The following is a 17,618-nucleotide window of genomic DNA, read 5'->3' on the forward strand; positions in this document are numbered from 1 at the left end:
TTTGGATACTAAAATTGGTAGAAGGCTTATATAAAGTCACAGATGGTTACAGCAATTTGAATGTCACCCGTAAGTCCTTCCCAGTTCTGAACTCAAATCTCAACACTACATTCTCTTCTTTAATACTCCTGATATGGTAATAGTGAGTGTGTTGTATCTTTCAATTAGCTACACTTCAGTAACTTAGAGCTGCTATAATTGTGAGGCCTGTCAGGAGAGATAAAGAAGCTTTTTCTTCTGAGTCAGGCTTCCCTGCAATATTTTAAGTGTTTTTCAGTAGCAGTTTATGACCTGCTCTTGTCACAATTTCAAGATCAAGGCATAACTTACTTCTTTTCATTAAGACGTCAAGCTCATAGTGCATGTAATTGTTTGCTATAAAGACTGTGAATTTAGGAGACATTCTGTTGCTTAAGTTTTGAAACCAGAGCAAACCAGGCCAGTACGTTAAAAGTTACTGCTGAAATTTGTGCCCTCAACTATTTAGTTTTCTCTATTCTAGCTTTCACACAGTCAGTAGAGATCATAGCTGCTCCTTTATCTTCTGAATGTTTCTCTTGTGTTTACTCTTTCTGCTCCAAGTAAGTTTGAAGTGAAAAAGTGAACGATGTTCTCTGTCTTTTCCCACCAGGAATAAGACCTTTTAATTTCAGTCAGTATAAGTAAAAAATCAATGTCCCAAGACACTGTGGATTGGGATCACAGGATATGAATTCTACATCTATGTTTAAAACCGTATCTTATTTGTATTTCTAATATCCCATAATGTTTATCCATATTTCATATTGTTATGAAATGCTTTTTTATCTGAATTGTCAGCATACTTTGGGGTTTTTTTAGAACTTATTTTCTTTCTTTTCTCTCTTTCTCTACTACTGCTCTCAACTGCACACACACTTCTGCCACTCAGGGATGCATGTGTACCCTTTCTAGATGAATTTCTAAGTTTTCATTAGAACACTACAGTAGACAAAAACTCATAATGTCTTTTTGTAATGCCTGAAATTATCTGCAATGGGATTCTTTCCCCCTGGCAGAGGATGACTCATTTATCTTCAGTCTGCTAGCCATGGGGCCTGCCAAAGACCTCTCCTTTATAAACAAAAATCTATAGAGAGCTTTCAGAAATATGAGAAAATATGACAAACACAGCTTGAGTTCTTCAGCTTTGCTGGCAGAAGATCACAGAAGGATATGGAGAAGTCCGCGAGCCTCTATCCCCTGCATTTGCCACTCCGCTGGTAACAACAGAGAGCAGCTCCCTGCACACACAGACCTCTTCCCCGGCTTCCCCGTCATCTACCCCCCTGCTCCTATTCTGAAATTCTCCAGCTCCAATTTCCTTATTTGGTTGCCGGGACTGTTCTTTGTCTGGCTGAGCCCCCCGGGCCGCGCCGCCCCCGGCTCGGCCCGGCCCGGCCCGGCTCCAGCGGCCACCCCGCCCGGGCCCCGGGCGAGCAGCGCCGGCCGCGGCCATGCCCATGTAAGGAGCAGCTTCCCCGGGCTCCGCCAGCCGGGCGGGGCAGGCAGGGCTCTCCCGCCCTCGGGCAGCCGCGCTGTCTCCGGGGCAGCAGCGGGGTCCCGCCCAGGACCGCCGCCACAGCGCTCCGGCCGCTCCGCAGCAGCAGCAGCAGCAGCCTCGCCGCCCGCCGCCGGGCTGAGCCGGGCAACCCGGGCAGCACCGCCGCTCGAGCTGCCGGAGCAGCGTGTGCGAACCACTGGCAACAAGACAAAGGAAAACGAAGCTATGAAGTTCCAGCGTAAAAACTCACAGATTCCTGTCATATTTTCTATTGTTCTTTAGAACATGTTACAGCGCGCCCTTTGGTGCTTTCCGCAGAGAAAAAGGAATCCCTCAAGAGTGCTACCTGCTTTTTAAAAAGTGACTGTTCTGTTATACTATATGATGAAAGCAAGCGAGACTAGTTTTACCCTCAAAATATCCTGAAACTTTTTAAAGTAGCATTTTTAAAGAGCAGCTTACCTGGCGGAAGTCAGTGAAAGTTGCTACTCTTGCTATGTTACTACTGTTGCTTGATACTTAGTTTTAGTAGCACATTAGGTACTTATTGAGAAAGAATTTGCACTCTTACTGTACATGTATAAGTAAGAATCACAGCAAGGAAAACCCCTTAGAAAGAAACCCAAAAAGCCAAACCAGCCCTGCTGGTCACTGTATTTTTTTGTTCACATCTTTTAGTCTTTTTGGAGTGGATTTACATAATAGACATTTTTTAAAACAAATACGAAGGAATCCTGCAGGAAGTGATTTTTTTGTTTAAATTTAAATGAGAAAATGTCAATTCAGGAGAATATACACTGAATATGTCCACAGTGACAGCTGAAACAAAATTATATACGGAGATGTCTCTATCTGACTAAGGAGTTTATTGATCTGTAACTCCTTGAAAGGAATACTGTTAATGAATTGATGATTTTAAATTAGTAAATGTATTGTGAGATAGTCCTTTTTTACACAACATGGCAAGGAACAGAATTTCAAAAAAATTAAAGAAGAAGGTATAGCTAAACTTCAAACTTTCTAATTCTGTTTGGGAGTCTGGAAGCATTCCTGTATTTCTCAATATAGTTCCTTAGTATTACGTTATGAAAACAAGTCTTTAAGTAATGTTAAAAGTCCTTCCATTATTGCAAGCTCCCATGAATGTTTGGGTGAAACAGAAAACAAGAAGTAGATTAGAACAAAGACAGCAGTGCTTTAAGTCACTGATGTACAGGGCAATAGTGATGGCTCCTGGGCACAGGTGCATGAAAAAAAATTAGAGAGAGTACAAAGATGCATTTATAACCACCTTCCTATAAGACTCCTTCAGCTGCACCCAAGCCAGTTGTATTTTCAGCTAAACAGAAAATGACTGGTATTTTTATATTTCATTCTTATGCTCAACAGAGTTCTGAACAAGTTTGTTTACTTGTGAGAAACTCTCAAACTAGAAAGAAATTAAGGAAACAGCTTAATAAAACAGCAGGAGAATAAATATGTTGACCACATCATATTTACATTACATATATGTCCAGCATCCTAAAATTTACTTCAGGAAAAAACAAACGAACCAAACAACTTAAGCAAAATAAGAAGCATATAGGAACAATTTAGTAGCATTTATATCCAGAAAGATCTCCTGGTTTCAAGTTATCTTTTTCAAGATTAATATAATCATAACCGACAAAGAAAATACTAAAATTGAAATCCAAAAATACAGAAATGCATTGAGAATAAATTAAACGAAGATCACAAGGACATACAATTGTCAAATTGTCATTTAAAACAAAAAGTACTATCTAACAGAGCTCATCCTCTCTACTGCTAAGGGCCACAGCAGTATCAGTTTATTTCAGAACTACTCCATCATCTCCAGCAGGTGTTCAGGCTACTGACAAATAACTCACTGCTGATTCTGCAAGCCATTTACTGTCCAGGCCCTGTCACCTGACATCAGTTCATCTGAATGGAACAAATGACACCATGAGAGATATGTTCAGAATAGGAGGACATATCCTTCGACCTTTGAGGTGTTGTTCTACATTTACTCTTCTTCTGTTGTGCCACATTGCCCTTCGGCAAATAAGAGCATGTCTCTGCTGCATGAGGAACTAGTGATGCTCTCAAGAAAGCTACCTAAAAACTTAGATAAATGAATACAAAACCTTAGGTTTCTACCTCTGCTGAAAGGGCGATCTCCCAGAGATCTGGAAGTTACTACTCAACTGATTTTCAATGACAGTTCCAGTCCTCTCTCTGTCTGGTCAAACAGGTTTCAAAGTCCAGGTTTTCTCTCTCTAAATACTCCAGATAGCGAAACTGTTGCCATTGACCTCAGTGGCAACGTTTCAGCAGGAAGAGCATACCTGTTTCCCATGCCATCTTCTCATTTTGGTACCTGCCAATTTGCGCTTCCTTTACCTCCCCCAGTGAACACACTCAATCCAGCTCAACCTGATAAAACATATCTGTTGCACATAAGGACCCTGAATGCCTTTTTTACTTTTTCCTTGTTTAGAGGCAGGGGTTTTTAGTTTGGTTTGGTTTTTGAAACATAAGTGATCTGGAACTAAAGGAATGTAACATGAACAGTGCCAGACTCAGCACAGTTCTGTGCGGAATTCAACTCTATCTTCTACTCCTTTGAAAACTGGTAATTTACTTCTCTTTCTGGTTACTTTCTTTTAAACATTTACTTTTATTTGGGCAAGAAGACGTATTTTGTCCAGCCTTTAAGCCTTGATTACTTAGTTTCTTCAGAAGCCCTTCAAAATGGACTTTGTTAGAAACCTTTGGAAATCCATTGGACTGTATCAACTGGACTTCACTCATCCACGTGGTTCTTGTCACTTCTTTTAAATAGTTCGAGTAAATTTGTGAGATGCTACTTTCATTTATGTTTTTCCCTTCAAAATGTCACATTTATATTCATTATGTTATAATTCTAATTTCTTTATTCTAGATAATACTACGGTTTCTATGTCATCTAGTAATTTTTCAGATAGTAGGCTCACCAGTCAAAAGTCCCCTGAAACTCCCTAAAAACTAATAAGTGCTATATTTGCTGCCTTCAGTTTATTAGCTAAATATACTATTTCAAAGTATTCTGACAAATTGATTTGGCCAATATATAATCATACAGTCATAGGAGCATAGAATGGTTTGGGTTGAGAGGGACCTCAAAGATCATCTAGTTCCAAATACCCTACCAGGGGCATGGAAAATCAGTAGATTTAATATATTTTTATTTTTCTAAATATTTTAGATACTCTTGAAAGACACACATGTCCACATTGAAACCAAGACATTCCTGCTTGTTGCAAATTTCTCCCAGAACTCTCATGGGAAGATATGGAATGTATACATCCAAATGTATAGGTGTCCATAGGCAAAGACACAGACAAAGGGAAAGAATGTTATTTCCCAGGTTAAAATTAATCTGAGCAGTTAAAGTGGCCATTAAAATATATTTTACAAAATCACAGTATATGCTGAGTTGGAAGGGACCCACAAGGATCATCGAGTCCAACTCCTGGCCCTGCATAGGACCATCCCCAAGAGTCACACCATGTGCCTGAGAGTATCATCCAAATGCTTCTTGAACTCTGTCAGGCTTGGTGCTGTGACCACTTCCCTGGGAAGCCTGTTCCAGTGCCCAACAACCCTCTGATTGAAGAATCTCTTTCTAATATCCAACCTAAACCTCCCCTGACAAAACTGCAGGCCATTCCCTTGGGTTCTGTCACTGGTCACCACAGAGAAGAGATCAGTGCCTGCCCCTCCTTCCCCTCATGAGGAAGTTGTAGACTGTGATAAGGTCTCCCCTCAGTCTCCTCTTCTCCAGGCTGAACAGACCAAGTGACTTCAGCCGCTCCTCATACGGCTTCCCCTCAAGGCCCTTCACCATCTTTGTTGCCCTCCTATGGACACTCTCTAATGGCTTAATATCTTTCTTATACTGCAGTGCCCCAAACTGCACACAATATTTAAGGTGAGGCCACACCAGTGCAAAGCAGAGTGGAACAATTCCCTCCCTCATTCGGCTGGTGATGCTTTGCCTGATGCCCCCCAGGACGCAGTTGGCCCTCCTGGCTGCCAGGACACTGCTGACTCATATTCAACTTGCCATCAACCAGGACCCCAAGGTCCCTTTCTGTGGCACTGCTTTCCAGCATCTCATTCCCCAATCTGTCTGTACATTTGAGGTTGCCCCATCCCAGGTGCAGAATCCAGCACTTTCCCCTGTTGAACTTCATATGGTTGGTGATTGCCCAGCCCTCTAATTTGTTGCGGTCCCTCTGCAGGGCCTCTCTGCCTTTGAGGGAGTCAAAAGCTCCTCCCAGTTTTGTGTCATCTGCAAACTTGCTTCGTATCCCTTCCGATCCTGTGTCCAAGTCATTTATAAAGATGTTGAAGAGCACAGGGCCCAAGATGGAGCCCTGTGGAACCCCACTAGTGACAGGTCACCAGTCTGATGTCACCCCATTCACTATTACCCTCTGTGCTCGACCTGTGAGCCAATTGCTCACCCACTGCATGATGTGTTTATCCAACTGTGTGCTGGACAGTTTGTCCAGAAGGATCCTGTGAGAGACAGTATCAAAAGCTTTACTGAAATCTAATCGCAGGAAAGACAGAGACAAGAAATTTCTATATTGGCATTTTCACCATGATAAGAAAAACAGACAGCTGATACAAAAAAGAACTGCATTGTATGCTACATACCTAAATTTGCAGTGTAGCATTTAATATTTAAACAGAAATAGAATAGCTTTTGATAACTCTGTAACTACCACGTCTAAAAAAAAAAACATTTTTCCAAATATCAGAGATTTTTCAACTAAAGAAATGGGAGATTCTAAAAGAAATGTTATCTTTTATTGAAGCAAAACCAGTTTGTTTACTATCAAGAGTCTGTTCAACAATAATTAATTACTACACATGAATTTATAGTTCAAATTGAAATATCATATAATCTTAATGCATGTTTTTCTGATTACAGAGTAATATGAACAACATTAATAGTATCTATAAATACAAATAAATAAATTATATATATATATATATATATATATAAATGAAACTTGTGTGCATTCATATTAAAATAGTATTGCCAGAACTTTCAGTGCGGAAGTATTGAAAGTTATCCTGGGAGAAACCTGGATAAAAGCTGTATTGAAATGTAATGCAGTTATGATTGTTAAGAAGTCATACATTTACTTATATCTACAGCAACGGTCAAGGACAGTCCACATGTCTGAGAGAGTTGGGCACAAACTCATGGGAATAGGAAGCACTGTTCTCCATATGCATGGCTGGCATGCCATACTGCACCTAGATTTGGAAAATATTCGCCAACATGTTTTCATCTAAATGGTGGACATACAGGGAGTGGTAGCAGAAATCACTATCAACTGCAAGTAGATGACTATTTTCCAGTCTGGTTTTAGAAAGAAATACATGATGCATGACTAGTGATACCTGCAAGTGGTAAATAAACAGTAAATAAACACAGAGTGCTGTGAGGAGTGGTAGAATGAAATTAAGAAATGACAAATTGAAGCTGACTGTAAATGGAAAACTTCACAGTATTATTCCACAGTTTGACTCATCTCAGTCTACTGGGCAAATAGAAGATCCACAGATCAAACAGTCCTAAACAGAGAATAAAGTAGCACTATAACAAAATTAACTCATCAATACAAAATAATTTTTATATTAGCTCTCTTGGTGCACCGTACTAGTAAGATCTTCCTTTGTAGAGTCATGTTTGTTGGATGCTCAGGAGCTGAACAGAACTTTTGAGCAATCAAAATCCATAACAAAAAGACATGCATCTTGAAGACTGGGACTGTGAAAGCACAACATGTTAAAGACCTCATTTTGTCCAGACTTAATTTTAGAAACCAGGTTCTGTTTCCTAAACAGTAAAACACATTATTAAAAAAAAAAAAAATAAAAAAAAAAAAGAAAAAAACCTTCAATAGTAATTTGCAATAACTGATTTTATGGGTAATGCACTCCTAGTAGGAGTTCAGAACTACTTTCTGTGAAGATTTGTAGACAAAATTTTTATGCTCTGTTTACATTTTCTGGGAGCTTAAGAGAAAACAGTCTGAAATAAGCTGTAGCTAACATGCTACAGGAAATGAAAGAAAAGAACCAGACTTCTCAAGAAAGATTTACATTTGTATAATGGTGATGGCAATGTTTTGGCTTAGAAAAAGGAATGCAATTGTTCTAAATACACAGAAACTGTTGACTAGTGTTTCTCCTTACTTAGTGGATCATGAACTACTCCAACCCTGTAAACTGCATCAAAATGCTTTTTAAGAGAGCTCTTCCACCGTTGTATGATAATTTGTTTACAGACCAAAACTTCTTGCATCAGTGATTCTTCTGTGTATGGCAACCAGAGACACTAAAACCAGCACAACCCTCATCTATGCCCAGCGTGTTGGTGTGAAACCCATCAGGGCATTTTCCATGATTTCCATGGGGAAAGCATTCAGACAGTCTGTTGGTAAGTGGTAATATGTTCCTCAAAGAATAGCATAATCTTTTATGAAAGATGTCTACAGCACACTGCTAGAAGAACCTGCATTCAGCTTCTCACCACTTTGCAAAATTTCCTTTTGTGGGAATCAGATGCCTTTGAAATTAAAGTTTAGAAGTTGAAATTAATTAAAGTGGAATGTGCTTATTACATCTTAAGAACAATCTAGTATTTGAGCACTTCTGTAGAGAATTAATTTATTTGGCAGATGATCTTACTAGTGCCAGAAATAAGACTTTTTCTCTACATTAAACTACGTCTATATTTGGCTAGATCATGGCTCTTTTATTTAAAAATAAACAAGCAAAACCGCTTCCTACCAAAAACTCAGCTTTGCACATGCTCAGTGTGACATCATAATTTCAGCCAGATTTTTTTCCAGTGTGTCAGAAATCCATGGATCATGCACATAGAATGACCTATGCTAGATTTCTGGACTGGTACTGGCTTAGCAGGACTGTCCTAGAGATCATGTTCTGAATCACAGATACAAGTCTTGAATACTGAAAGCGAGGCATTTATCTCGCCTTCATTCCCAATGTTTGTTCAAGATGATGATAGGGCAACTTAATGAGATTCTGTATAGTGAGAGAGCAGGAATTAAAGGAAATCATAGGAGACTGTAAAAGTACCTGACTTTATAAACTCCTTTTCATGCAATTTTTTGACATATGTATGGGTAGAAATAAATAAACAAACAAACTTGTCCAAATTAGTTTTAACTTTGGTTTTGGCCCAGTCTTATATGCTTGACTTCCACTGAAATCCTTTGAGAGAGTTTGCACCATACATCTCTTTCTGGGCTTCTTACCAGTATATTTGGGAAGCATTAACTTTTGCATACATCAGCTATTCCGCTGAGAGGAAAGTAAACTGCAAAGGGATATAGTATCATAAAGCTTCATTTTGAGAAAGAAAGTATGGTTCAGACAAATTTGTTTACCTTGCTGTAAGCCTGAATATTAAAACGCTACATTTCATTCAGCCAGGATTATTGAAACAGTTTTGTACAATCTGTGAAGTGTGATATAAGCCTGCAGGTTTTGATGTCTCCCTAATATGTAAATGACCTCTTACTCTAAATTACTTCACAGTCATCACTGCTTTTTTTGCTATTTAATTTACATTCAGTGCTGGCCTTTTTTAATTCTTTTTTTCATTACCCTGACCAGAACCAGTAAAAGGATTGTGCCATACATTTAAAGAAGACCTCTGCTGTTTCATCTTGAATTTTAATTCAAACTTTAACTCTCTCCCTATGCAGTGTTATTAAAAAAAAGTGGGTTTCACTTTAAACTCAGTTAAAACACGCAATAAAATGTCCCCACTTCTGCTGTAAGATAGAAATATCAATCTGCAGATATCCAGAAGAGTCTGAAGCATTCTACATTTTGGTCTTCTCTAAAAAAGTATTTTTGATTGATAAAAGTAAAAATTAAATAAAAAACAAACTGGAAGTATCTTAAAAATTAATTTGAACCGCCATCATGGGGTGGCTTATGATAAAATATTCTGAAAACGCAATGAAGAAGTATATATATAGACTTCCTTAAAAGCATTGAAATTCTATTTATCTATATAGATTTTCATTAGGTACAACAACTTTGTAAGTATGTAGTTCCCATGGTTTAAAAAGATCGTTCTCTGCCAAAAAAAAAAAATCACAAGTTTGGTGGGGGTTTTTTTTGTCTTATATGAGTTCTTTTGAGTGACACTTTGCTTTCACATGGTTTTACTAGTTTTTAACATCCTACTTGAATTTGTAACTAGCCTTTAAAATTATAGTGGACTAAAATAATGTGGATGGAGTAGACAGATAACATCTGTTAACTGGTGACACATAGGTGCTAACAACCTTTGATATTTTCCTTTTTGCTGTTTTAGTTAGGCCATGGGAAAGGCCTCTCTTTGACAAAGCTAAACAAGACACAACAGCTGTATTTCAGAGGCATGACAAAGACTGTGATGTGAGGTTTGATTGAGGAGTGCTCCATGGTTAGGGATCCAAAACCAAAACTTTTAAAGGTAAAAGCTCCTTTGAGGAGATATGCCAAGGGAGCAGTACTGCAGGCCAAAGTCTGGGAATGCCAAAAGCTTCATGGATTTCTATAAGTACGCATTGTGAGAGCAAGTGCGACCGCAGCAAAGTTGTTCTTGGGCAGGAAGTTTAATTAATGGTATCACAGCTGCACTGGTGAATAATCATTTACATATTCACATTCTACTGATATCAGAAGTATGGAAGTTGTCTGACTAGGAACGATAACTGGAGAATCTTTTTAATTTCTTGAAGCAAATTTATCTTCTAACTCAATGACCGCATTTATCCAGGGGAGTTATTTTAAAAGCAGTTCAATACCATTTATTACATATAGCATGATCAAAATATTAAAAAAACCACAACAAATCACTATCAAACAAACAAAAAATAGCCCCCAAAGCCGTAGAAAATGGGAATTATTCCATATCACAAAAACTGTATATTCTGCATTGCAGACAGTTCCTATCAATAAACCGAGAGTTACTCACTGACCAAAACTAGACTTCTAAGAGCAAGGTTGGCTTACTTTTTCCCCAGCAATGGGTAGGTGCCAATAGAGAGTGACTGACAATTATATATTTTTCCTCAAAATTCTACTATTTTAATTAAACTGAAAACATAATATACTTGCAGCAAGGCTTTTCTTACAACAGTATATAATAGTTCATATTTGGAGATGCATAACACCTTTTGTTAAAACACAGCCTTATGATTAATGCACACTACACTAACATATGTGGCTTACAACATTTTATTATCATTATCTTGAACTTGCAGAACTAGCAGAATCTCTTTTGGAAAAAAAAAAAACCATAAAAATCCCCCCAAACACTAGGATTCAATGAGTGGTAGAGTGAGGGAGAATGAGGCAGTTCCCCAATGTACCCATTGCCAAACATATTCTTGGATTATTTCTTTGCCTTATCCAAAGCAAACATTTTTCTGGGTCTGGCATGATGAGAACTCCCGATAGGTATCTTGTATAATGGAACACTTTATTTTGCTGTAAGGTCTTCAGTTTATGAGGAGACTGTTCTGAAAGAACTACTGTGTTCCTTTTACAACTTTATACTCTGCCATTCTCTAAAATCTATTCTTCCTTCACCTTCTTAGGAGAAAAGGAGGGGGTACTTAATTCTCTCCAAGACATTCCACTGTGTTAGCAGAAACTGTTTAGCATTTTGAATTTTGTCATAGGATGTTTATGCTAGAAGACTTTGGGAAAATAAGTTGTCTTAAATACTGAAATCAGCATTTACAGAAAATACTTTATAGTATGATTGATATACTGTCAGGACCACTATCAGAGTGTCTGGGCTGAGGAAAATACCACTGTCTCTAAACTGGATCAATCTTCCTTGTACAGAAATTTCTAAACTAAACTAAACCTTTTTGAAGTAGCAAACTTAACTATAAATATCTCTCACTGAATATTTTATAGACCTATAAAAAGTCATTCCAACTAATAGTTGTCTGTAGCTGCAATGAGTCTTTTTGTATGACCTCCCTCTCACTAGACTTACTGCAATTCCTATAAATAATAATAAATTAATGAATATAAATCTCAATTTTTATTGTAGAAATAGTTTACAAATGTTTTGTACTTTAAAAAATAAAATAAACAAAATTCCTTGCTCAATTATTCAGTGACTGTAAAATAGCCACTCTCTGCAGAATTCATTTACGTAACTTACACTGTGGGGGGTGAGAATGGAAAGAGAGTGATCATGGAAAAAGGTTTAGCCATATTAATTTAGAAGTAGCTGAGTAAATACTTTGAAGGACATCTTTATCTCTTCATGACAGGCCCACAGCACTCTTCTAGCCTCCCAGGAGAAGAGCTCCAAGCTAATGTGTGGTTGCTATGCCTCCTTTCTGATACAATAAAATAGATGACCATGCCAGAAGATTCAAAAGAAACCTGTGGTGACAGCAGGTTTTACTTCAGCAGTCCTTGCCTAGCAAGGAACCACATGGAACTGCTGCTGTTAAGAAAAACAGGGAAAAGCTCATATTTCAATCCCAGGAATCGTACAAGACACCCTAGGGAGAAAGACTCAATATTCAGGTTTACCTCAAAAGGCTTCAAGATTTCAAGCAGCAACAACACCCAATTAAGAATCTAATCTATGTGTGAGGAGAAGGTGAGTGCATAAGAACTACAAAATCGGAAGGTTACCTGAGAAAGTACTGAAGATAAAAGTGGTATCAATCACGCAAACCATGCAGGAAATTTATTTTGATTGGGAAAATATTGTAGGATTAAACTACGGTATTAAAAGGGATGAGAATTTTTTTTTTAATATATTTTGTTATAAGTCAAGAACCATATTTTAGATCTTCACAGAGTATATGTAATATTTGTTACTGGGTAATTAGCAGGGAGTGCTGATGTAAAGTAACTGAACAGCAATCCAGATGTAACACAACTAAAAGTTTGGGGACACGTGAGGCTAAATTCCCTCAATTAATTTTTGCAGAACCAGTTTTAAGCAGCAGTTAAACATCTCCAAAAATGGGACAACTAGAATCAACTTAGGACAAGCCATGGATAAACATGAACAAATTTCTGTCAAAAGATATCCCAGTCATGGTCGCTTTACTATCTATACCAATGTCTTTTCTCAGGATCCCATAAGGTGTATTGCAAAGGGAGGAACTCCTAAGGCTTTTAGCTCTTAGAAAGGTTGTAGAATTGGAAAGGGAAATTCCCCAGTTTGATTATTCTCATTCTGCTACTCAGATTATAACAGGCGTGTCCTGTGACTAATTCAGAACTTTGTCGCAATATACATTTTTTTCTTCAAAACAAAGTGTCATTTAAGTCACAGTACTTAAAGACTATTGTACCTGAAAGCAACAACAACAAAAAAACATGTTTAAACAACTCCAGAAACAGAAACCACACCAAAGTAAGTCTTGTCTTTTCAATGACTAAAGGAAGAAAGCTGAGCATGGTTATGGGCCTCTGAACTCTTTGCTGCACACAGCCATCCCTTATTGCTGACAGGCCTTTTTCACTGGTACACAAGGAAGTCAGAATCTCATTAATATCATACGTTACTTTCTCTTCCTTGAATCTTCTGTTTTATGCTTTCAGGATCTTTTGTCCCCCTCAGCCCACTCTACGAAAAATATGCAATTCTTTTTTTGGATAGAGTCAGCTAGGTAACTACACTAGCTCATGCCTTATTAGGACCTTCAAGAAGCTGTGCCTGTTTGACTGATTTATTTGCATCACTATTTCCTGGCTTGTTCTTCTAAGAAATACGGTATAGCTTCCCTTACTTAAGTACACATTCCAAAGAATACAAGCCAGAGTGAAGTGAGGAAACAGTTCTTTGTGTATGTAAAATGTAATACAGTATTTTTATTTCTTATTTAATTTTCCTATACGCTATGAGAAAAAAGTTTCCTAAATAATACTGCCAGCAGAATGATGGTATCAATAGTATGGTTTGATACATGGTCTGGGATGTGATTCTCAAAAAATGAAATAAGTCTGTTAAGTCTGATCACTAAATATATTTTCTTTTCATACTTTAATCATATATTGCCTGGACAGCATCCCATACATTCCGCAATAAACCAACATATAAATGAAGGCTTTTGAAACAAGGAGCTGCAATTCTTGTCACTGGTCTAGGAAAATAAAAGCCACCAAAACCCAACATCACAATAGCCACTAAATAAAAGATGAATCATTTCAGAGAAAAAAAGAAAAAAAACCAAACCCAAACGGAAGAACAAAAAGCAGCCTTCATTTCAACAAAGCCTGTGGGAATCAGTTGGTTTGAGACCAAAAAACGCTAATGAAACATATATTATTTGAGAAGAAGTGAAATAAGTTTCCAAGAATCATAGAGGTTGTTTAAGACAAATATTCATTATACAGGGAAAAAAAAAAAAAGACAATTCTGCCAAACCATTTTCCAAATGCCCAATCTTGCATTCCTTGCACATCCTAATTCCCTTTGAAGCTATAAGTTTAGGCTGTGTCCTGGGATTATATAATATGTCTGAAAAGACAAGTGCAAAATTATACATAAACCCAGGATTAGGAAAAAAAAATCCAAAGCTAGACAAAACCCTAGAAATTCAGAAAAAAAACTGCAACGAAAATAGCTAAAGGCCCCTTTCTCTAGAACTGGAAAATGTTGAGGAGAAGGAAATTCAGAGTAAAGTGGGTAAAACTGTGAAAGTTAAACAGGCTTGTCAAATAAGAGAAACATTTGAGTTACATTTCCTAAACTACTTTAAAAGGGAGTAAACTAACCAAATGCCATCTGAAATTGGCTGTATGCCCGCTGCTTTGGTTGACTTTAGGGTCAGTAAGGCAGAGGACAAATATAAGCTAGCATAGCTGAAAAATCAATACAAATATAGCTAAAATACAGATGGAATTTCTTACATAGCAGTTGGAAATGCATAGAAAGAATTCTGTGGATCTATACTAATGGTGTAACTTTGAAAAATATTCTCCGAGTATGGAAGTGCTATACAAAACAAACAACTTTAAGAAGTGGCATTAGACGTAGTCATACTACAGAAAACAGAGTGTTCTACTCTGAAGCTCTGGTGCAATATTTCTAATCAGTTTAATAATGTTACCTTTCAAATCAGTCCAAAAAGACTTGCTAATGAAAATCAATAAACCCTTCACATCATAACGTAATATGTGCACGACAAAATCCAAGAATTGGACAGAAAAAAACTGCACAGAATAACATGGGAAATTCTAAGATGTTTCGTTACCCCTTACTTTTCTTCTAATGGATATTCTGGTTAAATTTTCAGGTATTGTGCAGTTTTAAAGAATTCCTGGAAAACATCCAAGACATTCATCAATGTCAAGATCTTTATTCTGCAGGGAGTCATGTCAGAATCAACACAATAAATGTTACCATGAAGTATTGCTAGTGAGCCATTCTTCAAGAAAGCTTCCTTATATACCACTGCACAGGACAGTCAGGTTTGTATTATAAACCTTATACAGGTTTATATTTCAACAACCCCTTTTCTAAAATACTCTGCACCAAGAGTGACATTTAAAAGATTCTTATTAAAGATGTATTGAAGCCATCTTCCCTGCTAAAGCTGCAGTTTCACTGTTACCTTAAGTTGATATATTTTAGGCCAATACTGAAAGGGTAGTGATCTGGCTGAAAGAGTAAACTTTTTTTTTGCTTACTTTTCAACCATATCAGCTACTTAATTTGTCTAGTGATGTGGCTGCATGATTGGTGGTGCCTTTGCAGGGGAGAGAAGTCATAAGGTAGGGTTGGGAAATACAGGTTTACGTTTATTTGTGGTAAAGTATGGCCCTTGGTGCAGCATAAGTCAGACAACAAACTACATACTGAAAACAACTTGAAGACAGTAAATTCTGCCATGTGTCTCCTTAAGGCATGTGTGATATCTGAGACTGCAGATGAAGAAAATAAAAAACCCATAAACCTTCATACTTAAAAAGATTGCACAAACAATGCATAATAGAATATATAAAATACTTAAAAGAAACTATGAAACTCAAAGGACAGAAAGTTGACTGAGTAGCACGTTACAGGTATTTCACTGGAAGGAACTCCTCTACTTGAGAACGCCAGCTCATTTCTGAATAAGAGTATGCTTTTATTACCCTTTTTTTCTCTGTATTGATACAAACTCCATCTGATCCTACTTTGCAAAGTTAAAAAAAGCTGACAGCTTAACTCTAGAGGTTACTAATCACACATTCAATTCACAAATCGAAACTGGAGAGGTAGATAATATTTTTTGGATGCTTACATGAATGTCGATGCTGGTGAGAATTCAGAAGAACTTGTGGAAGCAACGGAGCACATCGAGATTACAACAGCACACATAGAACACTTACTTGAGTAAACTTTCCTCACTGGGAGTGCACTGCTGATTGTACTGTCAGAGATAAACCTCCCAGCGTACCTGCTTGCTGTTCTACCCACCCAGCATCACCAGCTCTGTCCTTCTACAGTCCTGTTGAAAGGTCAGGCATAACCTGTTGAAAGGTCAGCTGCATAAGGCAACAGGAAGTTCCATCTAGAAAGAGTCACTAGCGAGTACCTGGTGTCTATAATTCATCTTTACTGAATACACTAACAAATTAAAACACACAATTGTGTTTGAAAGCGTTCATCTCAAAAAATATTATTCAGTCACAAAACTAAACTTGTTTGTGTGCAATTGTCTTTAATCTAAACCACAGTTACCTCAGCTTCAAGTCACTGCACCAAGAGATCTATCTGTGAGGCAGTCTGTCTGGCTGAATTTCCACGAGACAGGTTATGTCTCACTGCAAGGGAAGGGGGGAAGGGAAGCTCTCTTGAAAGGCTTTCAAGAGCTTCCCTAAGCCTTTCCAACTACTTGGCAACAAACCCTTCAGGATATACTGAGACTAAACTAAGATGTTAGGCCAGTTCACGAGAGTAAGTCTAACCACAAATAAATTTCAGGGATAATGCTTTATACTTGGTCCAGAACATAGACTGATGTGATGTCAGTCTTGATATTCTGCAAGACACTGTCAAACACGTCTCATTAGATTCTTCCTTTGGGAGCTTCAACTCTTAACTTTCATTTGTCTGTCTGATATAAGCTGAAGCTCTCCTCCCCTTCCACCTCGTGGTTGAGGTACATAATTCCAAAATGTTTGTTGGCTTTTATTTTTTAAACAATGAAAAAGAACTGAAGGAGATTTAGTAATTATTATATTTGGCTGAAAATGGACCTGGATTCATAATTTTCAGTCAGAACCTAGGATAGAGAACAAGTTTGGGGAATAAGTAAAAGGAAAGTACATGAAAATAAGTCAAATGCTACACAGGTTATGTTAGTTAGACTGCTGTGGTCCCAAAAATGAACATCCAAAGCATAGAGCAGGAAATCATCATGGCATGTTATGGTTACAACTGCCATTTGTAATAAAAATCTACAGGTTCTGTGTAATGAAGATTGATTCATAAAGTGTTAATAAATCAAAATATGGAGGTCATTAAAAATGTGTTATTCCCTAGTTCCATGTTTACCCAATTTCACCAGTCAGTAGTTTGGCGTTGTTCCTTATTAAAAACTTCTACCAGATTTTATAATATACTAGATAGTGTGTGAAAGTGAATGATTCTTTTGTTCTATTACTGCTTTCACTGAAAAGAGATTGGTCAGATCCTTCCTAAGACTTTCAAACTCCTGCCAACATAGTTTGATAGCCATAGAAAGCCATAGAAAACCACAGAAAGCCATAGAAAACCATAGAAAGCAAACAGCCTTGCTTTCAATCTTTGTGTTTTGAAGATATAAGCAGACACTCACAATAAATCAAGATAGGCACCGGTTTCACCTAGAATGTGTAAATTATACCAGATTAATTAGAAAGTAAGAATAAGTAAACAAAAATAGTGAAACTATCATTCTAGTTGCCTAATACATTTTTCACATAATAGGAAGAGAGCTTTAAATCAAGAGAGTATATTCCTAAATCCTGAGTATACTCTTGAAAGAGC

At 37.5% G+C, this 17,618-nt stretch overlaps 1 protein-coding gene across 6 annotated transcripts in view; it reads right to left on the reverse strand.

Annotated features, from left to right (window-relative positions):
• Positions 1-17,618, reverse strand: part of PALLD (palladin, cytoskeletal associated protein) — a 202,143-nt gene that overhangs the window by 71,237 nt on the left and 113,288 nt on the right. The gene's annotated exons all lie outside the window — the stretch shown is intronic.

This window comes from Pipra filicauda, unplaced genomic scaffold (assembly GCF_003945595.2).
Source record: "Pipra filicauda isolate LSUMZ 115617 unplaced genomic scaffold, ASM394559v2 scaffold196_size3971931_pilon, whole genome shotgun sequence".
Classification (NCBI taxonomy): domain Eukaryota; kingdom Metazoa; phylum Chordata; class Aves; order Passeriformes; family Pipridae; genus Pipra; species Pipra filicauda.